The sequence below is a fragment of the Bos mutus genome, chromosome X (assembly GCF_027580195.1).
Source record: "Bos mutus isolate GX-2022 chromosome X, NWIPB_WYAK_1.1, whole genome shotgun sequence".
Taxonomy (NCBI): domain Eukaryota; kingdom Metazoa; phylum Chordata; class Mammalia; order Artiodactyla; family Bovidae; genus Bos; species Bos mutus.
Window position 1 is genome coordinate 113,346,036 of NC_091646.1, and position 16,349 is coordinate 113,362,384.

General features: G+C 43.1%; 1 protein-coding gene across 3 annotated transcripts in view; it reads right to left on the reverse strand.

Moving 5' to 3' along the window:
- The window catches only part of MID1 (midline 1), a 401,570-nt gene that overhangs the window by 184,923 nt on the left and 200,298 nt on the right, over positions 1 to 16,349 (reverse strand). For 2 of the 3 annotated variants that reach the window (XM_070365609.1, XM_070365606.1), the window contains exon 1: positions 7,533 to 7,821. The exons of the other annotated variant lie outside the window; for it this stretch is intronic. The gene's annotated coding sequence lies outside the window, so the exon portion shown is untranslated. Of the gene's footprint in view, positions 1 to 7,532; positions 7,822 to 16,349 lie in introns of those variants that run through there. 3 annotated transcript variants of the gene reach the window in all.

Consider the following 16,349-nt stretch of genomic DNA (forward strand, 5'->3'; position numbering starts at 1 on the left):
CGAATTGTGGTGCTGGAGAAGATTCTTGAATGTCCCTTGGACTGCAAGGAGATCCAACTAGTCAATCCTAAAGGAAATCAATCCTGAATGTTCATTGAAGGGACTCAGCTGAAACTGAAGTTCCACTACTTTGCGCACCTGATGCGAAGAGCTGACTCACTGGAAAAGATTCTGATGCGGGGAAAGTTGAAGGCAGGAGGAGAAGGGACGACAGAGGATGAGATGGTTGGATGGCATCACCGACTCGATGAACATGAGTTTGAGCAAACTCCAGGAAATGGTGAAGGACAGGGAAGCCTGGTATGCTGCAGTCTATAGGGTCACAAAGAGTCAGACATGCCTCAGTGACTAAACAACTATTTTTTTTTCAGATTCTTTTCCCTTATAGGTTATTACAAAATATTGAGTATAGTTCCCTGTGCTATACAGTAGGGCCTTGCTGATTATCTATTTTATATATAGTAGTGTGTATACAGTCATTCCAAACTCCTAATTCATCCCCTCCTTTTCTCTTTTGTAACTAACTGTAAGTTTGTTTCCTATGTCTGTGGGCCTATTTTGGCTTTGTATATAATTTTTTTTTTTTTTAAGATTCCACAATGTAAGCAATATCATGATGTTTCTTTCTCTGTCCGGATGACTTCACTTAATAGGACAATCCCTAGGTTCATCCATGTTGCTGCAAATGGAAAAAAATATTTATGGATTCTTATTGTGAGTCAGGCACTGTGCTTGGACTTGAGATTTCAAGGTAATGAACAACTTACTGACCAGAGATGTATGAATACATCTATTGTTACCCAAACATTATTGACTTGAGATGTTTCAACATTCACTTACAAAACAAATCACCGGCCACAGGCATTAGCTTCTGCAAAAAATCTCCTGGTCAATAATGTGTTAAGAGGTATTTTAACTCATGCTCTTGACTAACTCAGTCCCAAGATAGGCAGACAAAGGAATAATTGGAAATAAATACACCATTTCCAATACTTGTGTGGATAAGAGAAAGTTGCAGCTATATCCTTTCCATTTACTCTGATCCAAGTAGACAGTACTCAGTGTACAAAGCCTGTACTTACAAACAACAAACCCACAAATGACATCACTCCCCTCACTTGGCCCCCAGGTGTCACTCACAAAGACCCCAGGGAGTCCAGAAATTCAGGCAGGATGCTAAGAAAAGAACTAGTGAAGAGGTCTGACCCATGGGCACACACACCAGCAAGTCCTGTCTGCCCAAGGCATGACCCTGCCCACAAACATTGTCCCGGAAAGGGCATTTGTGGTTTCTGCAGCTCCAGGCTCTAGAGCCTGCTATGTCCCCAATTAAAGATTTGTCCAGAAAAAAAAAAAGATTCATCCTGGGGGTTAGAGGGCAAAGAGTCATGAGCTTTAGCACATTCACATCGCTTTTCTCCCAACATCTGGTCAAGAGCATTGTCTAGAGGAAACAAGAGTGTGGTTTGGAGGTTGGGGAGGGGAGCGAGGGAAGACGAAGCAATGACGGCAGCTCGGTTGATTGGGTATTAGGATATGTCTGGGACAGATATCCCAGTGCGACCCAGAGGATACTAGAAACGTGGAAAAAGGTGAAAACTAGTGCAAACTTTTCCTACCTCAGGTATTTTAAGACTGGCCTATTACTGAAAGTATACAACACCTTCTCTATGTTCCATCCTGTACAACGTGGAGGCGTGCCCTCAAAATGCAGAACTTCATCTGTCATTAATCAGACTGGTTATTTTTTAAAATAGTATTTTAGTCCCAATTAGGTACCATTTCTCATTGGAAAGTGTTCTGGGTTTCAAACAACAAACTCTGAGAACATCACGCGTTCCTAGATTTGGGGGACCACCACCTATGAGTTATTTTTCTCTACTGAGAAAAATGAATTAAATGACTTTACTAATTAGCATACATTTATTTAAACTAGGATTTCATACAGTCCCACAAATGGATATGTGGGTAAAAATTAAATCTCACAATTACAAATCCTTTCTCAAGCTTTCTCAGTTCAGTAAAGTTTTGGCTACCACCAATTTATTAAGTGGATTCTTAATCATATAAATATAGTTATTAATGAGCAGGCATTTTACCCATGCATAACTTACACTGTGCTATTGGTATAATAAAGTAGACATAAAATTAAAAGTTCTTTGAGTGCAGGGCCTGTATCAAAATCATGTTTGCAACCCAAAAGTGGCCTGACATATAATAATCATTTATTATTGTTGTCATTTAGTCACTAAGTTGTATCTGACTGTTTCTCAGCCCCATGGACTATAGCCCACTGGGCTCCTGTGTCCATAGGATTTTCTGGGCAAGAATACTGGAATGGTTTGCCATGCCCTCCTCCAGGGGATCTTTCCGACCCAGAGATGGAACCCAAGTTTCCTGCATTGGCAAGTGGATTCTTTACCTCTGAGTCTCCAGGGAATCATTTAGGATAGTTTTACTGAATGAACTAATGAATATATTAATTCTGTAAGTATTCAGTAAATGTCTTTGAATAATATAAGAAATGAAGGAGAATCTGTATATTATTTCTCCTTTTTGTACTATTTTGTCATAGATAGTGGAGAAGGAAATGGCAACCCACTCCAGGATTCTTGTGTGGGAAATCCCATGGACAGAGGAGCCTGGTGGGCTACAGTCCATGGGGTTGCAAAAGAGTCAAACACAACTTAGCGATTAAACAACATCATAAATATTTGACTATATATAAAAATCTACTGCTAATGAACAGCACCTCTTCCTTTTTTTGTTGTTGTTGCTCTTTTTACTGAGAACTTCTCTTTTATAGCACAAAGCACGCAAGTTATTAAGGTTTTGTGGTTTTTCTTTGTTTTACAGCCAAGTCCTCCCTTAGCATTATTTTTTTTTCCGTGCCTCAAATTTTCTGACCTCTTTAACATCACATGACCTTCTGTAGGCATTAACTTCCCTGCTCATGTCAATGAAATATCTTTCCCTGGAGGGAAAAAAGTTCATGTGGATCTGGAAGAGTCCCTAATATTTTGTCCTTCCATTTAAAGGAATTTCTATGCCACTTCATAAAACGAGGCAAACAATCTTCTACAACAAAACCTCGGAGATGGGTTTCATGTGAAATAAAAGGAGTTGATAATGAGCCAAAAAGCATTGTGTTGATAAACTGTCCCGTATCTTAATGGAGATTAGATTCCCATTTGACCTGGCTTTTGGAGCCCTTTCTTTAATCACGGTGTATTTGATATTCTCCTCCTTGAATGAACTCAGTTTCATCTGTGGCTTTGGTCACAAGAGTAAAGAATCGCTAACTAACTGTTCAAAAAAAGCCCAACAATTCTCTCTGACTGATCCCAGTTCCCAGCGGCAGCGTCCACCGCCTGGCCTTCCATCATAGACACTTCAAGCCTGACCTCTGCAGGTGGATAACTGAAATGCACACTGCCCAATCAGCTTTGGGTATTTCTTTTTAAAATTCCACCAAGCTCTGAAAATTCATACTATGTACAACAGGAAAACTGATATAATACTTTGGACTTCCCTTTCATTCTATTAGTAGCTTTTTGAAAGTAGCAACCACTTGATAAAAAAGTATTTAAATTACGTCGGCAACATACGCTGGTCACAGTTAGCCAGTCATTCTTTTTGCCTATTGAGAAAAATCTAAATGGTTTGGATGAACTGTGATCCCTAAATCACGCAGGTTTTTAAAAAAATGCCTTGATCGGTCCCACCTTTTTCTAATCAAACAAATTACTCTTTGTCCAGTGACCAAATCCCCTTCTTTCACCAAGGCACAGCCCAGGTTGCCATGGCTACCTTGAATGTCTATTTACCACACAAGGGATCAAAGCCAGGAGACATCCACATACACACTTAGCCTTAAAACTTGCTGGAATGTCTGAGGATAACATGCAAGTATCAATTAAAGGATTTGCTCACAGCCTATGAAGTCCCTAGTCAAGCAAACTACAAGCACAGGTCCTAACGAATGGCAAGGAAAAGCCAACTCGAAAAAACTATTTCAACACAACCAATAAAGATCTTTAATCTGACAACAAGTCACGATTATAAAATTCCCTGCCAAGGAGAGACAGTAGAGAATAAATGAAAATTCTAAGGTGTGTTGAAGATACTGGACCTCCAAACCATGTGCAAAAACTTAAAAACCCTATGGTATCTGGTGAAAGGACCATGTCTCAGATACAGACTTTAAATTCTGGTTAGTTTCAGTATCTGTCTAGGTGATGTCATGAAAATGACAATGGTGATGTCAATGTTGGGACAAATGAGAACAGAAATGCCTTTTACACTTTTATAGACTTGACTTTCAAATGAAGAAAACCATAAAACATACTTGGGACAATATATGCTGATTATAGAATAAGAAAAGGGAAGCTGTAAGAGAGTTGCCTTTAATCCCTCCACTCACTGGCCATTCTGAGCCTGTGCAAGCTGTCTGTCTTTCGGCTGGGTAGCATTCATCTCAGGCTTGTACCTACTTTGCCTTGTATCTCTCTACTTCACCTTTCTCTGCCTTCACCTCACCATTTTTTTCTATGAGGATCAAATTGCCATTTCATTCTCTCCTGGGGATATGGCAGAGAATAAATAGATCGTGTTTGTAAAGGACTCTCTAATCCTCAAAGGAAAGACTAATACAAAGACATTCATTATTAAACCAGATGTCCTTGGGCATTTTAATTCGAATCTGAAGAATGCAAAACTGATCAAACTGAGTCACAACTTCCTTGTAATAGCACTATCCCAGCCATGCAAGAATTTAGCAGCTGCTTAAAGCACTGGTTAATACCTCATTCTTTCCCTTCATGCTACGGGCAACTGCAATGATTTCAGTCCATCAGAAATAGAGTGAGCACCCTCTTTTCTTGGAGTGTTTCCTAAAATCATCACGTATTAAAAACCCAAAATACATCTGGTAGGCAATGTTGTCTGAAGAACCTGATTTTTCCCCCTAGCTCGAGAGACAATTATTTGGTCTTCTCATTTGCAGGGACAATGGGTGGTATGCCATTTGAGGAGGGCATCTGCAGTTGTGGGAATGCCACAGGCAAACCTGTTGTTTTTGGCTGGGCTGCTTGAACAGGTGGCCGTGCCTTTCTTTTTGCCTGGGAACACAGCAAATTCCTGCTCAAGGAAGTTTCAGAAGTTTCCCATTTATGATCAGTGGGCAGAGAAAGGTTGGCACATGCTTTAAAATGACTTCCCGATAGAGGCAAATCAGGTTCACCCTCTTCTTTTGGCCCAACTCAGTGTGATCTTAGGAATCCTCAAAGAACACTATCTCTCTGCACCAGTTCTTCTTCCTCCTACCTGGCAGAAGGCAAAACCCCTCTGAATCTCATGGCCAGTCAGGCAGCTTTCTAATTCTGCTGGCTATTTATGGCTACCCACTGTGGCTAGTCAGGGGTGGGGGTCTCTTGGCTGCCATGCCATTGTTCAGAGTCTGTGCAGCCCTGGGGATGGATCACTCCTCGGGGAAGAGATTGGATTTCATTGCTGAGCTGGTGACACATGGATCTCTTTGATAGTTAACCCTGCAAGCCCAACTGGAGCTGCCGGGCTGAGATGACAAATTTGCGGGTGGGTGAGGGTCACCCCACCTGGACGAGTTTCTCCTGAAGAGAAACTCAAATCAAGTTGGGCTTAATCCAAGCCAGTAACTCCACCATCTCATTCCCCTCCACATTCCTGTTGCAGAACAATGTCAGATTCCCGAGTCGCTGGAACTGCCTAGATTCTTCCGAAGAGCCCTGACTCCACCCCCCACCCCACTTCTCTCCTGTCTGTCATCCCACCCTAATCCACCCTCTTTTCAAGTACCAAACAGGCAAAAAAATTACTGGACATACAGTTATGGGATGAAAAGCTGCCCATTCATTAAATGACTGAGTTACTCCATGTGTACCCTTAAAACTTCATGACTGGGCTGAAGTCCAATTTATGTGAATGCCACAAGGAGCAAAGCATGGGAAAACCCATGCCAAGCTTCGGACAGCATGCCTCTGGCATCAGAGGAATTGTGTGGGAACAGGGATTCTGAAAAGTGAGTTCAGATACCAAGAGGACAGGTGGCTCTGCAACGGATCAAATGACTTCTTTGTTCCAGCCCAGGACCTTTGTAAAAAATGTTTTGCGTTCCTTTTTCCTTTGGCTAAATCCTTTCCATTTAGGCTTCTTGCTTCTTTCCCTCATCCCATCGGGCGGGACTGCTCAACAGAAAAAGAAGGGGGGTCAAACCGTGAGTTTGCAGAACTTGAAACTGATCAAGGGCCCCAGTCTCCAGCAAGAGGAAGAGCAATTCACTGGAAACACACAAGTGCTTGCGAGTGTAAGCCTACTTTTCTGCACTCACTGCCACTTGCTTAGTGAGCAGGCAAGGAGGCAAGAAGACAGAGAGTCTTATCGAAACCTGATCGTACAGAGGGGGCTCTGCTTCACTGCCCTAGACTACAGGAAAGGGAAAGTTCTAACCCGGTAGCTCCAGCCCCAAAACAGAAAGTTTGCGCCTTATGCTACTCATTTACCCCAAAGCACACAGGGTGGTGAGTGCCCAACCCACTTAGAAGAAAAAAGTGCAGAGTTTTCCTAGTGGTAACATGGATGCTAACTTTTCCCACCCACATTTACTTAGAGCTGGCAAAGTCAATCACTCCTCTTGGAGTTTTCTGCCCTTGCCAGCCTACTAGCATGTTTTTCCAGTTTCTCTGCCCCTTATATGAGTACGGATCTTGATACTGAAATATTGACATAAGATTCTTCTATAACTTTGGTTGTTATAAATCACACCCTTTTCTTGGCTTTGTACACACTCACTTTTTGCTTTTCTTACAGGCAGAGCTATAAACCTCGACTTAGGCTGATAAGAAATTTTATCATCATGCCCCGCAGCCACGGAAGAAGCTGCTGGTTTGGAATTCTTTTCAAAGACTCATGGAAGTAATCCCCGAGCCCTTTCTCGGCTCACTACTCTCAGGGCTGTCCTCTCCTGTCCAGAAGCAATAACAGTTTCAAAACTGCTAGAACAGAAAAACACAATTTTCCTGGAAGGACTGTCTGCTCATTTCGGGCTGGTGCCACCTTCGCAGCCATAAACACAGTAAGTGCTCAGGATGGGGAGCCCAAACGAGATAAGAGGCCCCCTTCAATTCTTTTTCAGGATATTCCGTTGTCTTTATTCTCACCCAAAGCTCAGGAAAGAGGCTCAGAGCTTCAGATAGATCCCGAACAATACCTTCCAGCCACCGCAAACTGGAAGTGATTTACATGTTCTACGAACCGCGTTTAAGCCTTTTACAATGACTGCCTGACATCGCCAATCCCCATTAGAGGCAGAAGTGGGGGGAACCTCAGGAGATCTGCTTCACGGGTTACTTTAGGAAAAGGCAGCCCCGTTCTTCCGCCAAATGGAACCATTCGGCCAGGCATCTGCTCATCCGGCCAGCCCTCCGGAGTCACATCCCAGGGGTCCCACGCTGCGCCCTCCCTCTCCACCCGCCCCTGCAGCCCCCGGAGCTCACCTGCCTCATGTTTAGAGTTCCATCACCCATCCAGCAGGGAGCGAGCCGCCTGGAAGCCACGCCGCGGTCTTCCGAGGGGAAACACCAAAGCCAGCAGAAGCCCGCAAGACAAAAGCAACTCAGCGAGTTCGCCAGGCAGCTGAGAACACGTTTTCTTCCCCTTTTTCCTTTGATCTGTTGCTACACGCACTCTGCCCAAGACAACGTCAAGTTTCTCAAGCTTCGCTTCCCAGCCTATGAAAAGTCGGGCGCAGGGAAGCGGGGACCGCCTGGCTCTTATTTCAAATTGGGTCTCAGAGACGTCGTAGGTGGCTGGCGGGGGCCCCGGAGGAGCCTCGCCAATCAGGAGAAGGGGGTGGGCCCTGGGAGCCGGAGGGGCTGCCTCCGCGAGGATTAGCGAGCTTTCAGGATTTCAATGACTGGAAGCAGCTGGAAACAGCCTCCCCAGCTCCCGGAGTAAAAGATGCGTTCTATTCTTATCTCACAGCTCCGGCTCGCCTCAAAGCTTAACTAGCTTAAGGCCTGGCCTTTTAAGAGCTCCCTAAAAGCACGCAAGCATTTGAGAGGGACAAAACGACTGCAAGCAGAAAAGTATCACACGCAGGACCCAGGCGGATTTCGAAAAGGGTATCTCGCACCGAACACTGGGAAGGGAAGCTAATTGTTACTCAGAACACCTGAACCGAAACCAGCACTCGGGGTGGGGGGAGGATGTCATCCACCTCGCTTCCATATAGATGAACTGTGCATCTGTCTAAGAGACAGATCTTAATGGTAAAGGGCACACAAGTCTGCTGAAACATGGCAAATGAATGAGAATCTTTACCCAATAAGGGCCCAAAGCACAATTTTAAATAAAACTGTTATTAGAAAAATAGGCACTGAGGTTTGGTTAAGAAAAAAAAAATTAAAGACGTGTGTCTACCTTTCACTCAAGTTCACCTTACCTACAAGGTTGATCTGGTGAACTTATTCAGAGACAAGCTGGACAGGATCTCAGTAAGAGATCTTCTTACACACTTAAACCCTGAAGTTTTAAGTTTGTGATTTAAACTTAAATTCTTTGAAAAAGAATTTCCAAAGTTTGCTTTCTGTATTTTCTATACACAGGAACGCTTTTCAATTCTTAATCAATATGGTCTCAAGGTCACTCTGTCTTTTGGATGGAAAGGAAAAATAACCAGCACAAGCTGAGCAAAGCTTTTTCCCAAAGAAGTGGCAAAAATTTTGTGAGAATAATTCAATAAAGAAAAAAAAATTGGTATGAGAGGGGAGAAAAAAAAAAAAAAAAAACCCTTAGCAAATCAATGAATGAGCAGCTTCCAGCCTATCATCTGAATGGATTCAGTAGATGTCAGCTCTGCCCGGTTCCAAGAAAACTTGGCAGCCCCATATCTGGACATGGAGGTCCATAACCCCATTCCAGCCCCCCACCTTAGCAAGGTAAGGAACCAACCAGTGACACAACCAGACTTCAGTCCTCTTCATGTATTTACTACAGAGCCTAAACCAGGGTTTCTGAGCCTCAACCCTATTGACATTTGGGGTCAGATCATTCTCTGTTGGGGGGTGCTGTGCTGTGCACTGGGGGATGTCGAGCAGTGTCTCTGGCCTCAGGCCACCAGATACAGGAACCCTTCCACAGTCATGACAATCAGTAATGTCTCCAGACAACACCAAGGGAGAAATCATGCCCAGTGGAGAATCACTGATGGACTGGCTTTGAAATACTCGTTTTCAAAAACAAAACAAAACAAAACAAAAATACTGGTTCTCCAACTTAACTGTCCAGGAAACTTCTGGGGACATTGTGAAAAATGCCAGTCCCTGGGCCTGTGACTCCAAGGGAATTTGATCAATAGGTTTGAGGAGGAGCCTGGGAATCTGCATATTATCCTGGTGCAGAGGGCTCTGATTCACTTCAAAAAAATACTGTACCTGTTCCCACCCTAGGTATACCCTGAGCCCCAGGACACAGGAAATTACCCAGGGCTGCTGCCTCTAAATATCACCAGAGTGAAGTCCCAAGGCATATCTATTTATCACCTTCAACAGAAGCTTCTCACGACTGCATTTGCCTTCTGCTGTCATCACCTCCGAGGAAAATATGAGTTGGGATTTCCTCTCACAGGCTCTGTGCCCTGTCAAAGTTTCATCCATCTTTCCTCTCCTTTGGCCCATTCCTACTGCATCCTACAAGGTCAGAATGTCAACACTATTTTGTGGCTTCCCCAGTTGTCCCAAAACAAAGTAATCCCTTCTCTTCACTCTGTAGTTTATAGACACTCAGTGGTATGCTGGTAAATGTTTAACAAGCAGCTCTTTAAAAAACAAAAAAACAAAAGAAGCCAAGATTTGTCATCATTGTTGTTGTTTATTCACTCAGTTGTGTCTGGCTCTTTGCGACCCCATGGACTGTAGCCGACCAGGCTCCTCTGTCCATGGGATACTCCAGGCAAGAATAGTGGAGTGGGTTGCCATTTCCTTCTCTAGGGATCTTCCCGACCCAGGGATCGAACCCACGTCTCCTGCCTTGCAGGCATATTCTTTACCATCTGAGCCACCAAGGAACAGGCTTACACCCAGATATTTTTTTTCTTTAAAATCCTAAAGTAAGTCATGGTGCACATATGTCATGATCTAAACTTTAGCTTTGAAAGGGGAAAATCCCATGGATGGAGGAGCCTGGAAGGCTGCAGTCCATGGGGTTGCTGAGGGTCAGACACAACTGAGCAACTTCACCTTCAGTTTTCACTTTCATGCATTGGAGAAGGAAATGGCAGCCCACTCCAGTGTTCTTGCCTGGAGAATCCCAGGAGCAGGGGAGCCTGGTGGGCTGCCATCTATAGGGTCGCACAGAGTCGGACACGACTGAAGTGACTTAGCAGCAGCAGTAGCAGCCTATATTTTCACAAATTAGAGTTTATAATTATGCTGCATTTTTACTCTATGGGACAGCACCATTTTTCACCTTGTCTGAATCCTTTGCCAAATTTTGTAGTGTAAATATTCCCTCCTTTTCTGCAGTAAGGACCCTAAACACAGAGGTTAGAGGAGGTACACTGAGCCAGGAGACGGTAAGCACCAGCTTGAGCAAACCATGCTACATCTCTGCTGTTTTACTTCCATGTGGCACTGTAATCACATCTTCTTCAGTCTGTCTCTTCTAGGAGACTAGAAAACTCTCAGGAGCAAGAGTGATGTCCTATTCATCTTTGTAACCCCAGGATACTTTCACTGTACCCATGCACCAACAGCACAGGAGGAAGTCAACAAACAAAACGTGTGTGGAAAGGGAATGAAACGCTTTCCTGAGCTATGGACATCAACGGGACTGCAGCCACTGCCACATTACTAAAGGGAAAAGAATCTCTTGACAAATTAAACTATTACAGTTACCTTTTATTTTTACCATAATTCAAAATCTGTCCTGCACTTATGAAAACAATAAGCATAATACCATTTTAATTTATTTTTTGGTCATACCATGTGGCTTGCGGTACCTTGCTCCCTCTCCAGGGATTGAACTTGCGGCCATGGCAGTGAAAGCACTGAGTCCTAACCACTGGACCACCAGGGAAGTCCCCATAATACCATCTTTATTCTAATACTCCCACGTCCAACCAAAGTCAGAGTGCAAGAGAAGAGATGAGCCTCCTAAAACAGAATCTTAGCTTCATGGACATATTTGTGAGACAGTCTATTTTCTACATTTTTATATGAAGCCATCACACAGTTCTGCATCTACATAAAAAACATCAGCTCTAGATGACAAGGTCTCTGGGAGGAATGTGTTCGATAATCTCTGGGAGGTATATGAAAAGGCAGTTTCAACAGAGACTCAGACACAGAGAACCGACTTAGGGACACAGCGGCGGAGGGTGGGGTGAGAAATTGCAAGAGTAGCACTGAAGTATATACATGAACATATGTGAAACAGACAGCTGATGGGAAGTTGCTGTATAACACAGGGAGCTCAACCCAGTGCTCTGTGATAACCTAGTGGGGTCGGATGGGATGGGAGAGGGGAAGGAGGTTCAAGAGGGATGGGACATATGTATACCTATGGCTGATTCTGAAGGACATCAGCCCTGGGATTTCTTTGGGAGGAATGATGTTAAAGCTGAAACTCCAGTACTTTGGCCACCTCATGTGAAGAGTTGACTCATTGGAAAAGACTCTGATGCTGGGAGGAATTTGGGGGCAGGAGGAGAAGGGGACGACGGAGGATGAGATGGCTGGATGGCATCACTGACTCAATGGACGTGAGTCTCAGTGAACTCCGGGAGTTGGTGATAGACTGGGAGGCCTGGCATGATGCGATTCATGGGGTCGCAAAGAGTCGGACACGACTGAGTGACTGATCTGATCTGATCTGATGGCTGATTCATGGTGATGCATGGCAGAAACCAAGACAACACTGTAAAGCAATTAAAAACCAAAAAAAAGGGCACTTCCGCCAGTAAGAGATACCATGATGGGTTGCTAGTTCTCTCTTCCATCTTCTCATTATGCAGAAGGACAGGAATGCCTACAGGGGTGTTTTAACAAACACTCCTAGTAAGTATCTACTATGAGCCAAGCATGTTGCCAGGCACTTTACAAATATGCACCATTTCATCTGCACCAAAATATAAGAACAGACAGGATCGTTGAAGCAAAGTTAAAAAACCAAAGGTCTGATCAGGACCAATTGCTACAGGAATTAAACTTAAGTGTTTGAAGTGAGAATTACTTTGCTTTTTTAAAAAAGTTTTTTTTTTTAATTTCTTTTTTATGTTTTGCCCACATGGCACAGCATGAGAGATCTTAGTTCCCCGACCAGGGATCAAGCCTGTACCCCAGGCATTAGAAGCGCAGAGCTTAACCACTGGACCACCAGGGAAGTCCCTACCCTGCTTTGTGTTATAAAATATGCTATCTCCAGAAATCATCCCTAAAACTCTTAAGAAAAGGGAACAATGTAAATAAATGAAGTCTACTTTTTCATTTACCAATAAACAGACTTCTTCAACATTTCAAATCCAATAAATGGCACTTTAGGGTCATCCATTAAGTGAGCATAAGATCCACTTATTGGAAACAGCATAAGCAAGTAAATTGAAGCAAAGAAAGAAACACGCTTCACTAAAGGTTCAGATGTTCTGTTCTTGATCTGTGATTAACAGCATTTGCAAACATCAGCTGAAGGGATGAGGTAGTCTTAGCAGATCTTTCTTAAGACAGCAGCTGAGGTGGTAATCCTGTGTAGTTTAGTGCAGGTTTGGTCATATAAACAGACCTCTACAGCAAACACAACATGAATTCCTGGGCCAGTGATCCTGGACAGGCCCTACTAGACATGGATGGACATTGGGGTGACACCCGAGAGGACAATTAGCGGTAATGGTGCCACCTATTTCAGTGTTCTGTTAGGTCAAAGGATATGGGAATATGTGTATGTAAAAAATGGTCGACTATTAGTAACTTCCTCTAGTTTATTGAAATATGTATCAGGACACATCAGAAGTCAATGAAAACCTAGCTGAAGGTGTCTAATTCAGTCACCTGGGAAATGCCTGATGCAAGGGCACAGTCCTGAGGGCCTATGGAAAGATTTTATTCTCCCTCAGAAGTTCCAGAAATCCAGTTGTATACTTATGGCAGCCATTGAAAGGTTGAGGTGATTAGTGAAGGTGATTTACATGGACAGTGACACGAGTCCCTACTTAGAAAAAAGAAAGAAAAAATAAGAAACGAAAACCCCACCTATAGTTCTTCTAGGATGTCATAAAAAAGAAACAAGTTGCTACTCACTGGGTACAAGCATTCATTAAGTTAGTTTCTGTCACTTGATTAACCAGAGCAACATGACATACAACAGGCATGGGTTCAGTTCAGTTCAGTTCAGTTCCCTCAGTCGTGTCCAACTCTTTGTGACCCCATGAATCGCAGCACACCAGGCCTCCCTGTCCATCACCAACTCCCGGAGTTCCCTCAGACTCACGTTCATCGAGTCGGTGATGCCATCCAGCCATTTCATCGTCTGTTGTCCCCTTCTCCTCCTGCCCCCAATCCCTCCCAGCATCAGAGTCTTTTCCAATGAGTCAACTCTTTGCATCAGGTGGCCAAAGTACTGGAGTTTCAGCTTCAGCATCATTCCTTCCAAAGAACATCCAGGACTGATCTCCTTCAGAATGGACTGTTGGATCTCCTTGAAGTTCAAGGGACTCTCAAGAGTCTTATCCAACACCACAGTTCAAAAGCATCAATTCTTCGGCACTCAGCTTTCTTCACAGTCCAACTCTCACATCCATACATGACCACTGGAAAAACCATAGCCTTGACTACATGGACCTTTGTTGGCAAAGTAATGTCTCTGCTTTTGAATATCCAAACCCATCTAGGCTGGTCATAACTTTCTTTCCAAGGAGTAAGCATCTTTTAATTTCATGGCTGCAATCACCATCTGCAGTGATTTTGGAGCCCAAAAATATAAAGTCTGACACTGTTTCCACTGTTTTCCCATCTATTTCCCATGAAGTGATGGGACCAGATGCCATGATCTTAGTTTTCTGAATGTTGAGCTTTAAGCCAACTTTTTCACTCTCCACTTTCACTTTCATCAAGAGGCTCTTCAGTTCCTCTTCACTTTCTGCCATAATGGTGGTATCATCTGCATATCTGAGGTTATTAATATTTCTCCTGGCAATCTTGATTCCAGCTTGTGCTTCTTCCAGTCCAGCATTTCTCATGATGTACTCTGCATATAAGTTAAATAAACAGGGTGACAATATACAGCCTTGACGTACTCCTTTTCCTATTTGGAACCAGTCTGTTGTTCTATGTCCAGTTCTAACCGTTGCTTCCTGACCTGCATATAGGTTTCTCAAGAGGCAGATCAGGTGGTCTGGTATTCCCATCTCTTTCAGAATTTTCCACTGTTTATTGTGATCCACACAGTCAAAGGCTTTGGCATAGTCAATAAAGCAGAAATAGATGTTTTTCTGGAACTTTCTTGCTTTTTCCATGATCCAGCAGATGTTGGCAATTTGATCTCTGGTTCCTCTGCCTTTTCTAAAACCAGCTGGAACATCTGGAAGTTCACAGTTCACGTATTGCTGAAGCCTGGCTTGGAGAATTTTGAGCATTACTTTACTAGCGTGTGAGATGAGTGCAATTGTGCAGTTGTTTGAGCATTCTTTGGCATTGTCTTTCTTTGGGATTGGAATGAAAATGGACCTTTTCCAGTCCTGTGGCCACTGCTGAGTTTTCCAAATTTGCTGGCATATTGAGTGCAACACTTTCACAGCATCATCTTTCAGGATTTGAAATATCTCCATTGGAATTCCATCACTTCCACTAGCTTTGTTCATAGTGATGCTTTCTAAGGCCCACTTGACTTCACATTCCAGGATGTCTGGCTCTAGGTGAGTGATCACACCATCATGATTATCTTGGTCATGAAGATCTTTTTTGTACAGTTCTTCTCTGTATTCTTGTCACCTCTTCTGAATATCTTCTGCTTCTGTTAGGTCCATACCATTTCTGTGCTTTATTGAGCCCATCTTTGCATGAAATGTTCCCTTGGTATCTCTAATTTTCTTGAAGAGATCTCTAGTCTTTCCCATTCTGTTGTTTTCCTCTATTTCTTTGCACTGATTGCTGAAGAAGGCTTTCTTACAGGAAAGCATGGGTTACAAATACAATTTGGAATCCATTCTTGGAGTTGACCTCCCTGGTGGATCAAATGGTAAATAATCTGCTTGCAATGCAGGAGACTCGGGTTTGATTCCTGGATTGGGAAGATCCCCTGGAGAAGGAAATGGCAACCCACTCCAGTATTCGTGCCTGGAGAATCCCATGGGCATAGGAGCCTGGTGGGCTACAGTTATGGGGTTGCAAAGAGTTGGACATGACTGAGTGACAAAGCATGTGGCCACAGAACTGGCTGATAGGTGTCAGGTAAACCAAATGACATCTTTGATCCCAGGGTTTTTCAGGACAGTTGGGCAAATTATGGACTGAATATTCATGTCCCTCTACAAATTCATATGTTGAAATCCTAACCTTAGAGAAGCCCTCATGCATGGGATTTGTGCCCTTATTAAAAGATTCCCAGAGAGCTCTCTTGCCCCTTCCACCATGTGAGGACACAGAAGACAGTGGCCATCTGGAGCAGGAAGTAGGCTTCTTTGACACCAGAATCTGTCAGAACGTTGAACTTGGAACCCCTTGCCTCTAGAACTGTGAGAAATATATTTCTGTTGTTTATAAACCACCAACTCTATGGTACTTTCTTACAGCAGTTCAAATGGACTAAGACAAATCAAAACATATATGGGAAAGTTTTTTGCAACTATTGCTTACAGCATGAATTTGGATGACAGACTGAAAAGAAAGGGAGAAATCTGTGGATACAGAACAGAATAAGACACCATGAGGAAATTTTTAGGAGAATGTATCCTAAAGGGCAGACTTTCAGATAGTCACCAGTCAAGCTTTTGAATAAATTGAGCTTTTGATATTTCATCACTTGAAAATTAACGAGTTAAAGCAATCCATGTTATCTTAAAATTTTAAGTATAACTTACCATTTAATAATTCTATGCTGTTAGAGGTGAACTATTTTGACACTTTAGTTTTTGGTGATTAAATAAGACTGATCCATCATTATCTTCCTCTTAGTGATCTGATAAAGATTTATGTATGAATGTAGCAATGGTTTTTGTGTAATCCTCCCACTGTCAAAAATTCTCTACACTCCCAACTCAACCTTTTGCCTCATGTCAACATCATAATATCTTCTCAAGAGTAATTCTTCAATTTCTCAATCAT